The sequence below is a fragment of the Phyllopteryx taeniolatus genome, chromosome 10 (assembly GCF_024500385.1).
Source record: "Phyllopteryx taeniolatus isolate TA_2022b chromosome 10, UOR_Ptae_1.2, whole genome shotgun sequence".
NCBI classification, from domain to species: Eukaryota; Metazoa; Chordata; class Actinopteri; order Syngnathiformes; family Syngnathidae; genus Phyllopteryx; species Phyllopteryx taeniolatus.
In genome coordinates this window covers 26,970,607-26,986,780 of record NC_084511.1, presented here as the reverse complement: position 1 = coordinate 26,986,780, position 16,174 = coordinate 26,970,607, and the positions used below count along the sequence as shown (strand labels likewise).

The following is a 16,174-nucleotide window of genomic DNA, read 5'->3' as shown; positions in this document are numbered from 1 at the left end:
CTGACATTTCGGGGAGTTTGTTCAGTGTGTTTACTCTATTTTTAAACTACAACGCATCTTGTGGTATTTATTTAAAATAGGCACACTGATTCTGCATGAAAATGAAAGGGGGGGGGAAAGTTGCTTGAAGAGCTGGTGTCATGTTGGATGAAGCCTCGGGGGTCACTTCTCAAGAGGGGGATTACTACATTGAGGACAGAGTGGGAGTTGGGGGGGGCGTGGGGGTAAATCACAGTTAGGCCAGATGCTGTTTAATTAAAAGGCACGTCTAAAAATAATAAGGTGCAGTCCAACAATGCGCCGAAAGCTGCTTTATGTTGTGTATTGCGTTAGTGGGGGGAATTAATCACTTGGGGGGAGGATAAGCCTCGTCTACTGCCGCAATACACATCTGCACAATCAACATGTGCACTGAAGACGAGGAGGAGGAGGATGAAGACGAGGAGGAGGAGGAGGAGGAGGAGGAAGGAAGAAGGTGCAACTTGGACATGTTCAGTTATGGACCTTTAATTCCCCCTCATTATACTTCTTACAGTCACATGTGAAGGCACCTGCTTGGATTCCAATCACGTTGAAAGCTGGAATCTGTAATTCTACAACCCCCCCCCCCCCCCCCCCCCCCCCCCCCGGAAAAAAAATACCTCATTTATTTGGGAGATTTATGATCTCCACACAGATCTCTTATTGGAATATGTTTTTAAAAGTTGATTCCACCACATTTTGTTCCACTATGGTAAATATTACACAAAAAAAAAACAGAAGCAGACAGAATTGTGCACATGAAATGTCAATAATTATCACATGCTTGGAGAGAGCACATCAATATGGAGGTTAGCATTTAAAATATAATAAAATGAGCGAGTTCAATTTCTGGCAGGAAAAAAAAAGACTCAAATACATTGGAGATTCAATGGAAGAATCTAATTTTGGGGGCAAAAATAGAATAAATCATATATCCAAAATTCCATCGGGGAAAAAAAGCACGACTTCTGGAGGGAAAAGTAGACAAAAATTTACTTAAAATGCAAGTTTAAAAAGTACAATTCATGGGGGCGAAATGGGCAAAGAAAAACCACTACACTATAATTTTGGGAGTAAAAATAGCCTAATTTTATAAAAAGATGACAGAGAAAGCAGAATTTCTGGGGTGAAAATACAATTTAATATACATAAAAAAACTAATGTGAAAAATGCAAATTTTCTGGGGGACAATAGACTCAAACATATGTAAAAATGATACTTTATATAATTAAACAAATTACAATTTCCGGGGGGGAAATAAACTTAAATATACAATGAATAAATAAATACATAAATAAATAAATGGTTTTAATTTCTCAGATGAAAATAGACCAAATCCTACTATTAAGTCAATGAAAAAGTAAATAGACTGTAACTTTAAACAAAATCAATGAAAAAGTACAATTTCTGGGGGGATTAGAATAAAATTGACCAAAAATAAAATAAAATACACTATAACATAAATTAAAAAGTTCAAAGACAAAGTACAATCTCTGGGGTGAAAATACAATTTAATATACACAAAAAACTGACAAAAATACATTTTATGGGGATAAATGGACTAAAATATACGTAAAAATTATAATAAATGTAATTTTAAAAAAAGGACAATTTCTGTGGTGAAAATAGACTATAGTATACTAAAAGAAGTCCGTGAAAAAGTAAAATTTCGGGGGCGTGGGGGAATGGATTTAAATGTGCTGCACTACAAAAAAACATGAAAAAGTACATTTTCTCTGGAAAATAAACTTAAACATACTGAAAAGCAAATGAAAAAGTATAATTTTCGGGGGGGGGGGGGGGGGACAGACTAAAACTTCAATGGAGAAGTACAATTTCTGGGGCGGTTTTCCGGGCGGTAATAAAGTTAATTCCACATTGGCAGTAAGTAAGTTTAGTAGGTTTGCAATAAGGTGCACTTGAGCTATTTAAAATCTGCAAATGTTGATTGTCACCACATAAACAACACAAACAACACTACTTCTTTTTTATGAAGTCGGGCGACATAGGGGACTGCCGTGGGTCAGGGGGAGGTGGATGAAGGATCGGAGTAGTGGGGAGGGACCAATGGCGACCCAGTGGCCTGGGCTAAAGGTTGTGCGGTGTGACCTGGCAAATTCTCACCCTGACCAAAAAAAAAAAAAGCCTAACAGTGACGTCATACGCAAGGCAAGCACGTGCGGCACACAAGGCAACAAATGAGTGGGAAAATGGACAGAAAATTCAATGACAAAGTAACATTTCGGAGAGGAAATTATGCCTGGATCAGACTACAGGATTTTAGCCCCGATTAGCTATCGCAGCCGTTTTCCCAGATCGGGCCCAACATTTTTTGTCGGGATCGACAACATTTCTTGTAGCGTGACATGATCCACGACCAACGATTTGGCCCCACGACGCCGAAATGAAAAGTCTAGCATGTTCGATTTTTTGGGATATCTTCCGTGTAGTGTGACATATTCACGACAACTCTCCGACAGCGCACCTTGACGTCGACCAATAGCATTGTGTATTGTGACCGGCGAATCGTCTCCCGTGCTTGCCGTTGTCAACATCTATTCACACGCACGAACCGATGTTTACCGACGCTTTAGATTTGACAGAACGCCGGCATGTTTATGTACAACCGTTAGTGCTAGCACTAGCTTGCTAGGCTACATAACATTTTGTTTCCTGCTTGCGAGCATGAAAAGTACGTGAACATACTTCCAGCAATTGTTGAATGAACGTCCTCTCCAGAGCACCGGTGATGACCACCACACGTTTTTCCTCATTATGTTCTCCCCCCCCCCCGACACAATGACCAGTGACACGTTTTCTGGTTCCGCCTCGCCGACAGTGTTTGATTTGACGAGATAAAGCCCAGTGATCGTAAAAGACGGTATGCGGTGTCGTGTAGTGTTGCCACTGTCTGCCCGAGATACGGCAAGATTTTATGGCAGTAGTCTGACATAGTGCAAATTTGTCTTGTAGTCTGATTGAGGCAATAGACAAAAATGTACTTAAGATTGCTTGAAAAAGTAACATTTCTGGGGGTCGGGAGGTAGACACAAACAGACTGAAAATTCAGGGGAAAACTACAATTTCTGATGAAAAAGATTCTAAAAATTCCATAAAGAAGATTTCTGTGGTGAAAATTTAATCGAAAACAAATTCCACTAAAAAGTAAGATTTTTGGGTGAAAGATAAGACTGAAATGCGTGGTGCCTCAACTCATGAGTTTTCCAAGAAATGAGCGATTGCAACGCTGATTTTGTTTTTCACTTCACAAGCAGCAGTTCACTGGAAAACTAAATATGCAACAAAGTTGTTTTTTTTTTTTTTACATTGTGTGTTTAACCAAACACCGCATAATTTTGTGACAAAGTCTTCAAGCTTAATGCAAGCACAATGCAAAACACCATAGTCAGGGTAATGAAACTAGGATAGTTGTTGCGGTCGTCATGACTCCTTTTTCACTGACCTGGAGACTAGTTGGCGACCTGATAGCGACTCGAGTCGCCACCGGTTGCGCAGACGTCTCTGTGTCGTCTCCACCCGTATCGCGGTGAAATCGAAGGCTCGATTTCATTGGCGACGCCTCTAAATGCTTAATGAGCTGAATGTTTTAATGAATTAAAACTGCAGTCAATCGTCACCAAAATGTATATAGACATATCTACTTATAGCTACTTCGACCTCTGAAAATATTAGAACGATCGCCCTAATATTTTGGATTTTATGGGCGTAAAAGCATTTTCCTCATTAGAGGACTGTCCCGGTTTGTGGGTTTCGGAGTCGCCGCGACTATCTCGGTCAGCGAGGTAAGCCCTTAAAGCAATGGGTATTTGAATCCAAACGGTGCAGCAACACATGTAGACAGACAATAGAACAGTGCTCACACTTATGTTCATTATCGTCTGTGAAAAATGACTGAGATTACTGCTGCTTAGTGAGTGGTTGTGACCGTCACTTCGCATGTATGTATTGTACTGCCCGCTTGTGGCCATGTTGCACACCAGTGTATAAATCCTCTTTGCAAATCGATTTGGATGCATTCGGGACTGATTCTCACGGTCCCTTGAAAGACGTGCATCGAGGTGAGACACGCATCACAAGGGGCGAGTGTAAAAATCTGGACTCATCGAATGTAAAAATGAGGATGTCTCAAAATCTGGAATGTTCGGAAGTGCTCAGTAAAACCAAATTTGTAGCCAATTTATGGTTTACAACTCGCTGTAATTGACGTGGATTACAAAACAAATATGCAAATATGAATTTTACCCAACTGCCACAAAAGTTTTTCACTCTGACCTATAATAAACAATTCACTTTGTGTCTCATTAATGTGGGGACCCACTCACCACAACACCAAGCGTGGCGCTGACGTATTAAACGGCCCCGCTGTTAGCTTGCTAGCTTGTGAGCTCGCTAGTTCCTCACCTCATTAGCTTGTCAGCTCGCGAACGTAATAAACAGTTAACTTTCCCTTAAGTGTCTTTGTTGTGTGGATGTATGCGCGGCACATGGAGAGAGGCTGCGGAGTAGTGGGCCGGTGCATAAGCCCACTCGCGGTTACGAGCTACAAGCTGGTAGAAGCCGGCCAACTTGCCGCCGACCCGTCCAATTTTCCATCGGCTTGAAAGATGTACTTTTCTGAGTAGGAGGCATAGTTTGATGGTTAACTGCATGACGTAGTGGTCAAAATGGGCCAAGGTTTTATTAATAAATACTTGCAATTGCGACAGATTGCCACAGACGAAATGACGGCGCTTAGTACTTGTATAGCGAGGGACGGCCAACTCACTCCAGAAAGAGACGCCCCAGCATTGGGGCTAGTTTTTAGCCTCAACGGGGGACAAAATGGACAACTGAGAAGGTGAAAAAGAGTGTAACTCTCAACAATTCAGAACTAAATTGTTCTCAGTCTTTTTACATGTTTTCAGCACTCACGTAACTGGCTAAATTGTGTATAAAAGTGGGTATTACGTGTTTGTTTTCTTACCATTTGTTTAATAAAGCGATTTGAAGTACACCGCCATCTGTTTCTATCCTTGACCATTTGCGGGGACAGTACAATACGTTCGAACTAGAGCTGGTAAACTCTATTAAATCAGCTAACATTGATACATTCTGTTGTGTGATACTTGTCACGCCCTTTAGGGCCCTTTAGGGCTAGCTAAACACTCTTCCTGTGCTGTGAAGAACACTTGAAGTAAGGAGATGTTTTCCTTACTAACCAATTTGGTTGCATTTGGCACTGCTTCTCACGGTGCCCTGCAAGCTTTGCATCCAGGTGAGATGCACACATTCCATATGGAGGATAACCTGATGTATATTTGGCCGTGTCGGAGCACCATTTGTTTGTCAAGGCTTTAAAACTTGAAAGTGTCTCTATGCTAAGAGCTTATCTGGGGAAAAGAAAAAAAACGCATTCGGCACTGAGTCAGTCCAACAAAAACGGAATCTCGCTTTCCCGTATGCTCAAATTCCTCTGGATTGAAATGTCACTCAAGCGGCATTAGTTAGCATTAAGGCTAACCATTGTTGACCTATGCAGCTGGATGAGACCACATGAAACGGGACCATATCCACTACCACTATATGTACATACTGAAAAGCAGACTATATATAAACATGAACTATAATAGCAATTCCATGAGCGCGTGCCCGCAGGCTCGGCAGCTACCTTAAATCCCTGCGTGTCTTCTCATGTCTAAAGCCGCTAACACTTTTCATGTTCAGACATTTTCACCGCACACAAAGATGGCGTCCCGTCATCCGACGCTGACGTCTAAATTGACGTTTACCTCGCGAGTTTCCCAGGCTGCAAATCCACGTAAGAAAAAAAAAAGACACGAGGGTCCTTAAATTATCATGTCACACTTCGCCTGCTTCACCCTTGCTGTTGTTGCTGTCGCCATGGCGACCGAAACCGCACGTTATATGTTGTCCAAATGCTAATTACGAGTTTGTGCAGCAGGTCAAGAAACGCCCGTCGTGACTCACCAGCCCAAATATTAGGTGGTGCACCCACGCACGTTGCAGAATTTATTTAAGTTTCGATTGACACTGTCAGACATTTCAAAGTATTACCCTGACACCCTGTTTCTTGCATTTTGCCTTGTAATCGTTTGACTAACTATGATAGTTAGTCAAACGATTACAATGCAGTATATGAATAGCTTGTATACTATACAGTAGCAGGTGACCATTCCACATACAGGAAGCCACTAACTAAAAACATAAAGAAAGACTGATAGATTTTTTTGTCTGTTTTTTTAAATTGTTTTTTTCTGGTGTTGATCGTGCTTCTGTCAACAGAGTGAGAGCAGAAGGCGCGCAGAGAGCGAGAGAGTAACTTCTCAGAGATGTATACGCTCCACCTATATGTCCCAGATGGCGAGATTTCAGCACGGTTGATATAGGAAAGCCACCAACGAGCCGTATTGATCCGGCCGAGCGCCCCTCTCTGCGGCTGAGCTCGGCAGGATTACCAAACATCCGCATGCAGAGACGTGGCGGGGGGAAGCGCCATTATAGAAACTTACAGTCTATGCCCCCCCCACCCTGCACTGTTTAAAACAGTTCCCAGGTGTCTTAGTAACATTTTTTGTGGCATCTTTTCACCAAGATACCCCAAGGATCCACAATTAAAGACACCTTACACCCTCTCTTTTTTCAGCCACAACCTGTTTTGAGGTTACCAAAGGACGGCCTGTCTGTTACCAAGGACGACCAGGAGGGGCGCTATGGATTAAAAAAAAAAAAAAAAAAAAAGCCAGCGCCCACGAAGACAGTGAAAGCATGCATTGTATTTTCACTTGTGGAGGCGACACTAACGCAACTTTATTGGAATTGGGGTTTTTACATGCCAGGTATCATTTGGTCCCTGACAACAATATGCTCTTCAGACAAAACTGCAACTGGAGTGGTTTTGTGTTTCTGCCGGATCTAGGCTTTTCTTTAACTGACATCATCTCTTCTGATCACTGTAGAGTACTTTTTTTTTTTTAAGCGTCTTCTACATTGCTCTGTATCCTAAGAGCTGGCCTGTTCCCCAAAACTCCTCCTCCTATACTTTTTTTTTTTTTTTTTTATCACGGCTCGTAGTTATGATTTCCCTCAGAGGTCCGTTGTGACTAAAACCATATAAATGTATTATCGCCTCATATAATTACAAACACACAGCAAATTGATGGGTAACTAGTTTTAAAATAAGAAGCTAATCAAAACTGTTTTACTGTTATTCATTTTATTTTAAAAGGGGGATTAGCAATTTAGGTATTTTAGCAAAGTCGACGCACGTGATTTGCTTTCACGGGCCACATTGAATGATGTGGCGGGCTGGATCTGGCCCCTGGGCCTTGAGTTTGATACCTGCGTGCTAAGGCATAATGAAGTGTTGTGCTTGGTTTTCAGCAAGTCCATTATAATTTCATAGCTACGTCCTTCTGTGAAATACGTCTGGATTAGCTCCGCATCAAGGACTAAACAATTCAATGCATTGATTTCTATCAATACTAAGTCGTAACGGAAAGATGAAAAACAATGCTAGGTATCAAAATAATAAAAATGATTTTACATTGTATAAACACACTTGGATTGATTAAAAGGTGAAGTTTTTAGATCACAAAACACTGCTGGTGTTTCACATGAAAAAGTCAGCAGTTTTCTTCAAAAATGGAAGCTCATAGAGTCCAAACTCTAGATTTAGAGAGGAATCAAAATAAACACATAAGTACTTTTTAGGAATTCTTAAAAATCAAAAAATCAAAATCAGTAAAAAACATAGCAAAATATCCATGATGATCTTTGAGAAGAACACAACCTAAAACAAAACGCACTCTCATCATGAAGAGTCCTTAATAAAAACAAGCATTTCTTACATGAACCACAGTAGGACACCAAAGTTTGAAGGATAAGGTTCACGCCACAAAATGGACACAACATATCCCGGTGACAAAGGGAAGCATAATTTAAGTCTTAAATCTGACGTCAAATAACGACTAATAAAATTGTCCCCAACCGTCTCACGCAGCTTTACAGTAATATCACCCAGGGCACAAGTTAATGCTGAAGTTAGCACGATTAAATGACAAAACGATAACTTACTTTCATGACTTTTTTCCAACTTCGTTCATTAAAACTTTGCGCCTCAGTCGCCGGGTCCGTCGGCAATAGTTGTCCCCGGCAACTCGGACAAATTATACAGTCGGAGGGAGTTGGACTTCCGTTGTACCTTAATGTCGTTAAATTGTGGCGTTTGCATTTCCATTGTGGGTTGATGTCGTGCTGTGTTGTGACGTTTGCGATTGTTGTGGCGTTAGCAGTTGTTGTGATCTGTCTCGGCCACCGTAAAGAATTATTACAGAACTCTAGATAACGTAAAAATGGGAAATCTTCACCTGAGCGTCCAAATCGTCGTCGGAGAAACTTGGCGTGGTATTGGTGTTTTGGATCGATGAGATTCAAGCTGAATTTTCCTCGTAAATAAGACACCATCCGCCATGTAAAACCCTGTTGAAGTAAAATGAATAAAAAAAATTAAAAAAAACCTTTGTTATTTACTGTTGTTGCACCACACATTATTACTTGGTTGCTTCATTTCACACTTGATGGGCAGGCAGGTACGCCAAAGACCAAACTATTACACATTATGTGTCATATGTGCAAAAATGTACATGTTACATATACAGTAGACACTCCAATGTAGGTCTTTGTGTTTGTCTTTCATATGCAAGCCAGCGTAAGGCCTTCATGTCATTATTGGCGACCCTTCATTACTGCGCCGTGCGGGGGGGGGCAGTTTGGTAATCTCTGCTGGGGGGCGTCACACGCACACGGCCGCGCATGTTCAGGTTGAAGTGCCATTTGAATGCTGGTCACATATTGTAGATGTCACGCCACCTATGAGTTATCTTACATGATGACACGCAAGCATCGTGTACCGACTGTTTATGTTATGTTATGTATGTATGTACACACACAGACTGATTTTTTATTTTATTTTTTGAATTGTGAAAAAAAACTGCATTATATGTCTCTTTAACATAATCTTATTTGTTGTATGCTGTATAATTTGTGGTTTTGGGCATCAATTTATCAATTATACGACAATTCAGCAGGAAGTAAAGCAAACCGAAAGATATTCAAAATGACTGTGCACCTATATTGTGATAAAAACTGGGACTTCACGCCATTGTTTTCACGGAAAATCATAGTTATTGTATTGGAAGGCTAAACCCAGCACGCTATTGTGTATTTGCACATTAACCGGTAGATGGTGCCAAATATAATTAAATCGGTGCTTGGTCTTGTATGGAAATGCTCCTAAACTTTGTTAGAACTATTACATTTCTTTCCACTAATGTACTGTACATTAAAACAATTTCATTCTCCCACAAAGACGTGTGATAATTTTTTTCCCCCAAGAGGTTCTACTGTATTTTTGGTAACCGAAACCTTCAGTGGTTTACTTAAGGAGAGTTTTCAGCCAGTCTCTGTACTTGACTCGTATGAATATTTCTAATGAATTTTTACCTGTACTTACATTTGAAAACTGATATTCTACTAGACTTTCTACTCCTTACTTTGTCAAAATGGGCTCAAAAGCAGCTGTCATCATTTGGTAATTCAGCATTTTTTACAGTCGTTCACAACGTTAGCGAAGATATGAGAACGTTGTTTTGACGGCATAAAAGTCTGAAGCGAATCTAGCTACCTTTTTTTTTTTTTTTTTTTGGTCGTCTCAGTGTGTGCACTACGCAAGTTAATAAAAGGGAAACTACTGCGCAGATATTTTTTTTTTGTTAAACACAAACAAACCACCTTCACACGAGGCTCATCAATCGTATCACCTAGCATACTATGCTAAATAACATGCTACCACAAACTGATGTGACAACACACATGGGCCAACAAATATGCGGACTCGGATTTTCCACCAACAATATTTGGTCATTCAACTCACCTTTTTGGCATTTCCACACAATATTAAATGTTAGTGAACACAGACAAACTGTAACAGCAAAGTAGACTCAAGGGCTGCATCTGGAGAGAAGCAGAAAGATCATTTCAATGTCACTTTTGACTGTGTACGAGGTGCATTCAAGGACTGGCGACAAAACAGAACATCTCAAACGCAGACGAAAAAAAAAACGTCGAGTGTAATAATTGAATTGCTTTGGGCAAAAACAGCAAATAGCTGAGTTTTCAGCGAATAATGAAAAGAAATCTGCAAATATGTGAATTTACAAATGCCGAATGGCAAGTATGCGTGTGTGTGTGTGCAACCACTTCATACAACAAAGTGCAATGATTTTTTTTTTTTGTCTTTATTTATGTGACAGTGGCCTCTTGCAAAAGTAATTTCTGCCCTCAGTATGTTTCAGAGTAGATTGAGGAGGAGCGAGGAGCTCTCATTTGTTTTGTCTGTGGCATGTGCCTAATATTATGACCAGCAAGGACCCAAGGCCTGCAGTCAAACTGTCATGTGTGACTTTCATATCTGCGCAATAAAAGAATAGAAGAAGGGGAAACGAGGGGGTTGGGAGGCCGTCCACAGCCATCACGGCCAAGGCAGGTGTATTCTCCTCATTTTATGAGAGCGCGGAAAGGTAATGAAGCGGAAAAGGTCACGGCCGTGTCGTTTCTAAAGCAATAGGTCAGATTGGCACTTTCCACGCCAGCACTCTGTGACAGCAGCTGCTGCCCTTTCGCTTTAAAACAATATCGTCACCAGGCCTTATTGGCACATTACACACAAGATCAGACACGGCACATATGCTATAAGCGGCGTTGTAATGTAAACCGTATATCAGGAATCCAATTTGTTTGGGGGTGGGGGGGGTGGCAAAGGGTATTTGCAAGGTAGGTCAGTGGGGCTTGCAGGACGGTTTATGGGCACTAGATGGCAGCGTGTTGGTGCTCATTTTATAACAGTGTCATCCTGTCGTGTACGAGGCACGTCACCAAACAATAAGTATAAATACTAAAAAGTATGAAACTGAATTTACTTGAATATCAAATCAAAGTTTTTCTCAGTCGCTTTGAAGAAGGCAACAAGTTGTCATATGTCAAGCATGTTTCTGGACACTTCCAATAGACTTTCCACCAGGCTTTTTTTTTTTTTTTTTTTGCCAGGTGAATCTTGACTTTCTCTAACAGGGAAAAGTGTGAAGCATCACATCAACTGACGATCAACCCGTTTTCACAAGAAAAGATATTTGTGATGTGGATGAGAATTTAGAGTGTAGGAAGACTGCACCGTAATTCCTATAGCACTACATGTACAGTTTTCCTTGACTGTACTATGTTCACGTTTTTCTCTTTTTCCCTTTGTGCTAAGCAGTGCTACCTTTTTATTTATTTTATTTTTTTTAAACGTAGCCTATTGCAATGATTTGGTCGGTCAACAAATTACAGTTCAAACAGTAAAAGCCTAAATTTGAATCTTGTCCAGTCTCTTGTAAGGCCAGGCAAATGTATTTATATAATGCATTTCATACACAAGGTAATTGAATGTGCTTACCTGATTAAAAGCATTTAAAAACAGAGAGCAAAAGCCATTTAAAAACAAAGCGCAGGAAAATAAAAGACAGCTTACTGAAATTATTAAAAACATACAGTGTAAGAAAGATTTTTTTTTTAAACTGTAAATTGTAGTTTCCAACTTAGTATATGTGGAAGATTTATTTCAAGTCAGCCCCAATTGAGAATGTCCAGGTTAAAAAAAAATAATAATAAAAATACTTTCCGAAATGGAAATGCTCTAAAATGCCAAATGGTCAATCATAAGCATGAGGGGGAAAAAAGAATTGTTTTTAACCTGGACTTAAAAACATTCACACTTGGACTTGCTATCTATCTTCGACATGTCACGCAATTAAAAATTATTGTCATCAAAACTTTAGCCATGATTCACATCAGAACATCCGTCCAGAGTACACTGTTATATCGACAACATGACTAAGCAATTTGACTTTCTTATCCAAACACAGTGACACAAGGACTTGGCATTCTGATGGCACTGAGATGGTCATTGACACAGATACTGTATTTATTTTTCAGAGATGAACTCGGGCTTTTGAGCAAGAGACTGCCTTTTGCAGGTAATACATGGTGTTTAACTGTTTGTACAAATAGTTTTGAGAAATGCACTTACTGTTTTGCAAATGTCGAAACTGATTTGAGAAATGTACCAAAGCGACTGAGAAAAACTATAAATGCCATTAATCCATACCAGCCCCCCCCCACCCCCCACCCCCAATAAATAAATAAATGAAACAGCACAATTTTATTATGCAATTTGATGTGCAATTATTATGCAATGTGATTTCCCCACAAATGACAAACTTGAAAAATACTAAGTCTGGTTGGAATGGCCACTTCAACCTGAGTACAACGCACCAAGAATTTTGCAAATTGCATGATGGCTTCCGGGAAAATGTATTTTGTGTCAAAAGAAATTGCCTTTTTGGGGATTGTTTTGCAATGCGACGTCGTAATATTTGATAACAGTTATAACCCCAATTGCACTATTTCGAGACATAAGAATTAACCAATAGACTGTGATACATCTTGATATCAATGCAAATGAAACGAAAAAATATAGAATAAAAAATTAAAACAAATTTCAAACCACGGTTTTATTGGTCGTAGACATTCTCATGTAGTGTCGTCACAGCAGCAATATCCTTATGTAACGCTGGTGTATTGATATACCGTATCGTAATAGATAATGATACCTTTTGCCCAATATGCTAAGACAATATTGAAAATGGAATTTTAATTGACAAAAAAGCCATTAAAAGCTAAACAAGAAGCAAAAAAAAAAAAAAAAAAAAAAGTCTATTTTATGCTGGCTAAATTGATAGATCAATAGATAGACAGATTTCATTTTCTTCATTTGCTATGAGTTCACTGTTTATTCCTTACACTTTTCCATGGCAGGGGGACTTTGGAAATACTAAACCGCAAATCAGAGGGTACATGGACTGGGGAAGTGAAGGGGATAAGATGTTCATATCTGTAAGAAGAGGGTGTGCTACAGTATGTGTGACATTTAGTTCAGTGACATTCCCCGGGCCAAGACAACACAGAATTCCTCACAGAAGTGGGGCAGGCCTCAAGGGTTCAAACACAGCTACTGACAGAAACAAATCATATGCTGCTTTTGTCTGAAAGAAATGACACATGCCCAATATGTTTGCATAGCGTTGGTTTTGTCATCATTGGTTTTTGAAGGCGAGGAAGGCAAGGCAAAAGCGTGGAGGGCCCAAGTGCAGGGAAGCAGGGAGGCAAGGCAGGAGTCTCAAAATATTATATTTCATTTCCAAAAAAAAAGGGGGGAAACAAGGGACATGGATAAAGCAAACTAAAAGTCACACAACAGATAACCAAAGTAACACTTGAATAAACCTAAAACTGGAAACAAAAAATGACTGGTAACTAAGCCGCGGCACGGACAGAGAAAATGACAATGAACCGACAAGAAGCGAAAAAAACCAGGGAACTAAATACAAACAGATTGACGAGGCAACGAGGAACACCTGGACAAGACACGAGTGGCTGGGGGGAGCCGATTGGTTGACACAAGGTAGACGGTTGATGACAACAGGTGGACGCAATAACTAAATGAGCACACAAGACATGAAAAACATGGAACACAGGAAAACATGAAACAAAACAAAGCACAACCCAAACCAAAACATAGACCATGACAGGTTTCCTCTCGATGTGGAGGAGCAGCGGCTCTACTCTGAGATCCTCCCGGATGACCGAGCTTCTCACCCTCTCTCTAAGGGAGAGCCCGGACAGCCTGCGAGGAAACTCATTTCGGCCGCTTGTATCCGGGATCTCGTTCTTTCGGTCACGACCCGCAGCTCGTGACTGTAGGTGAGGGTAGGAACGTAGATCGACCGGTAAATCGAGAGCTTCGCCTTTCGGCTTAGCTCTTTCTTCACCACAACGGACCGATATAAAGTCCGCATCACTGCAGACGCTGCACCGGTCTGCCTGTCGATCTCCTGTTCCATTCTTCCATTCTTCCCTCACTCATGAACAAGAACCCAAGATATTTGAACTCCTGCACTTGGGGCAGGATCTCATTCCCGACCCGGAGAGGTCACTCCACCCTTTTTCGACTGAGGACCATGGTCTCAGATTTGAAGGTACTAATTCTCATCCCAGCTGCTTCACACTCGGCTGCGAACCGCTCCAGTGAGAGTTGGAGGTCACGGCTTGATGAAGCCAAAAGAACCACATCATCTGCAAAAAGCAGAGATTCAATACTGAGGTCACCAAACCGGACCCCCTCTAAGCCTTGGCTGCACCTTGAAATTCTGTTGAACAGAATCGGTGACAAAGGGAAGCCTTGGCGGAGTCCAGCCCTCACCGGAAAACGAGTCCGACTTACTGCCAGGTATGCGGACCGAACTCTGACACCGGTCGTACAGGGACCGAACAGCCCGTATTAGGTGGTTCGACGCCCCATACTCTCAAAGCACCCCCCACACAACTCCCAGAGGGACACAGTCGAATGCCTTCTCCAAGTCCACAAAACACATGTAGACTGGTTGGCCGAACTCCCGTGCACCCTCGAGGACCCTGCCGACGGTGTAGAGTTGGTCCACTGTTCCACGGCCAGGACGAAAACCATACTGCTCCTCCTGAATCTGAGATTCGACTTCCCGACGGACCCTCCTCTGCACACCTCTGAATAGACCTTACCAGGGAGGCTGAGGACTGTGATCCCCCTGTAGTTGGAACACATCCTCGGGTCCCCCTTTTTAAAAAGGTGGACCACCACCCCAGTCTGCCAATCCAGAGGCACTGTCCCCGATGTCCACGCGATGCTGTGGAAGCGTGTCAACCAGGACAGCCTCACAACATCCAGAGCCTTTAGGAACGAATCTCATCACCGAGGAGTTTTTTAGCCACCTCTGTGACCTCAACCCCAGAGATAGGAGAGCCCGCCTCAGAGACCCCAGACTCTGCTTCCTCGTGGGAAGGCGCGTCGGTGGAATTGAGGAAGTCTTCGAAGTATTCTCCCCACTAAGAGAGGTGGGAGTTGAAACTCCTTCTGACAGGGGATTCTGACAGACGTTCCCAGCAGACCCTCACAATACGTTTGGGCCTGCCAGGTCGGACCGGCATCTTCCCCCACCATCGGAGCCAACTCACCACCAGGTGGTGATCAGTTGACAGCTCCGCCCCTCTCTTCACCCGAGTGTCCGAGACATGCGGCCGCAAGTCCGATGACACGCCCACAAAGTCGATCATCGAACTCCGACCTAGGGTGTCCTGGTGCCAAGTGCACGTGTGGACACCCTTATGCTTGAACAGGGTGTTTGTTATGGACAATCCGTGGTGAGCACAGAAGTCCAATAACAGAACACCACTCGGGTTCTGATCGGTTCGCTGGAATCCTAAAGCTTTAGAAATGCCTGTTGTAACCCTTTCCAGACTGATAGAAGTCCATTACTTTATTTCTTAACTGTTCTGAAATTTCTTTGGATCGTGTCATTTTGTTGCAGCTTTTTTAGATCTTTTGTTCAACTTGATTTTGTCGGGACAGATTCTGTTGAAGTGATTTCCTGATTGAACAGATCTGGAGGTAATCAGGCTTGGGTGTGATCAGTGAAAATTAAACAAAAGTTATGATGAGCCACAATTAAGTCGCGATTTAACAAAGGGGGTAATTATGTTTTCACACAGGTGCAGGTGTCCAGGTGTACCAGGTAACTTTGAATATTTTTTTTCCTGAATAAATGAAATTACAATTTTAAAACAACATTTTAAGTTCAGTTTTGTTTGATGATCTTAAACATTAAAGTCGGGGAACTATGCAAAAATTCGCAAGAATTTGAAAAGGGGGGGCCAATACTTTTTCACAGCACTGTATACTCTACTGCTGTACTATGCATAACTAAATATGATCTGGTATTATATTATAGTGATATATGACTCGATTTAATTGTAATAATATTAACATTTTGTAAAATAAAAGTCACACACCTTTCGTTAAATCTACGAAAATCTCTTGTGTATTGATTATGTGATTGAAATAGAAATAGAAATAGAAATAGAAATAGAACTAGAAATAGAAACGTGGTCGGCGTTAGGACCCGCGGGGCGCCATCATTTGATCCGACGGAGCGGAGGGCGTGGC

At 41.5% G+C, this 16,174-nt stretch overlaps 1 long non-coding RNA gene across 1 annotated transcript in view; it reads right to left on the bottom strand.

Moving 5' to 3' along the window:
* The window catches only part of LOC133485053 (uncharacterized), a 31,551-nt gene extending 21,464 nt beyond the window's left edge, over positions 1-10,087 (bottom strand). The window contains exons 1-2 of the long non-coding RNA XR_009790582.1: positions 9,974-10,087; positions 8,409-8,520 (exon numbers count right to left, since the gene is read on the bottom strand). This is a non-coding gene — a long non-coding RNA (uncharacterized LOC133485053). The remainder of the gene's footprint in view (positions 1-8,408; positions 8,521-9,973) is intronic.
* Positions 10,088-16,174: the final 6,087 nt, after the last annotated feature.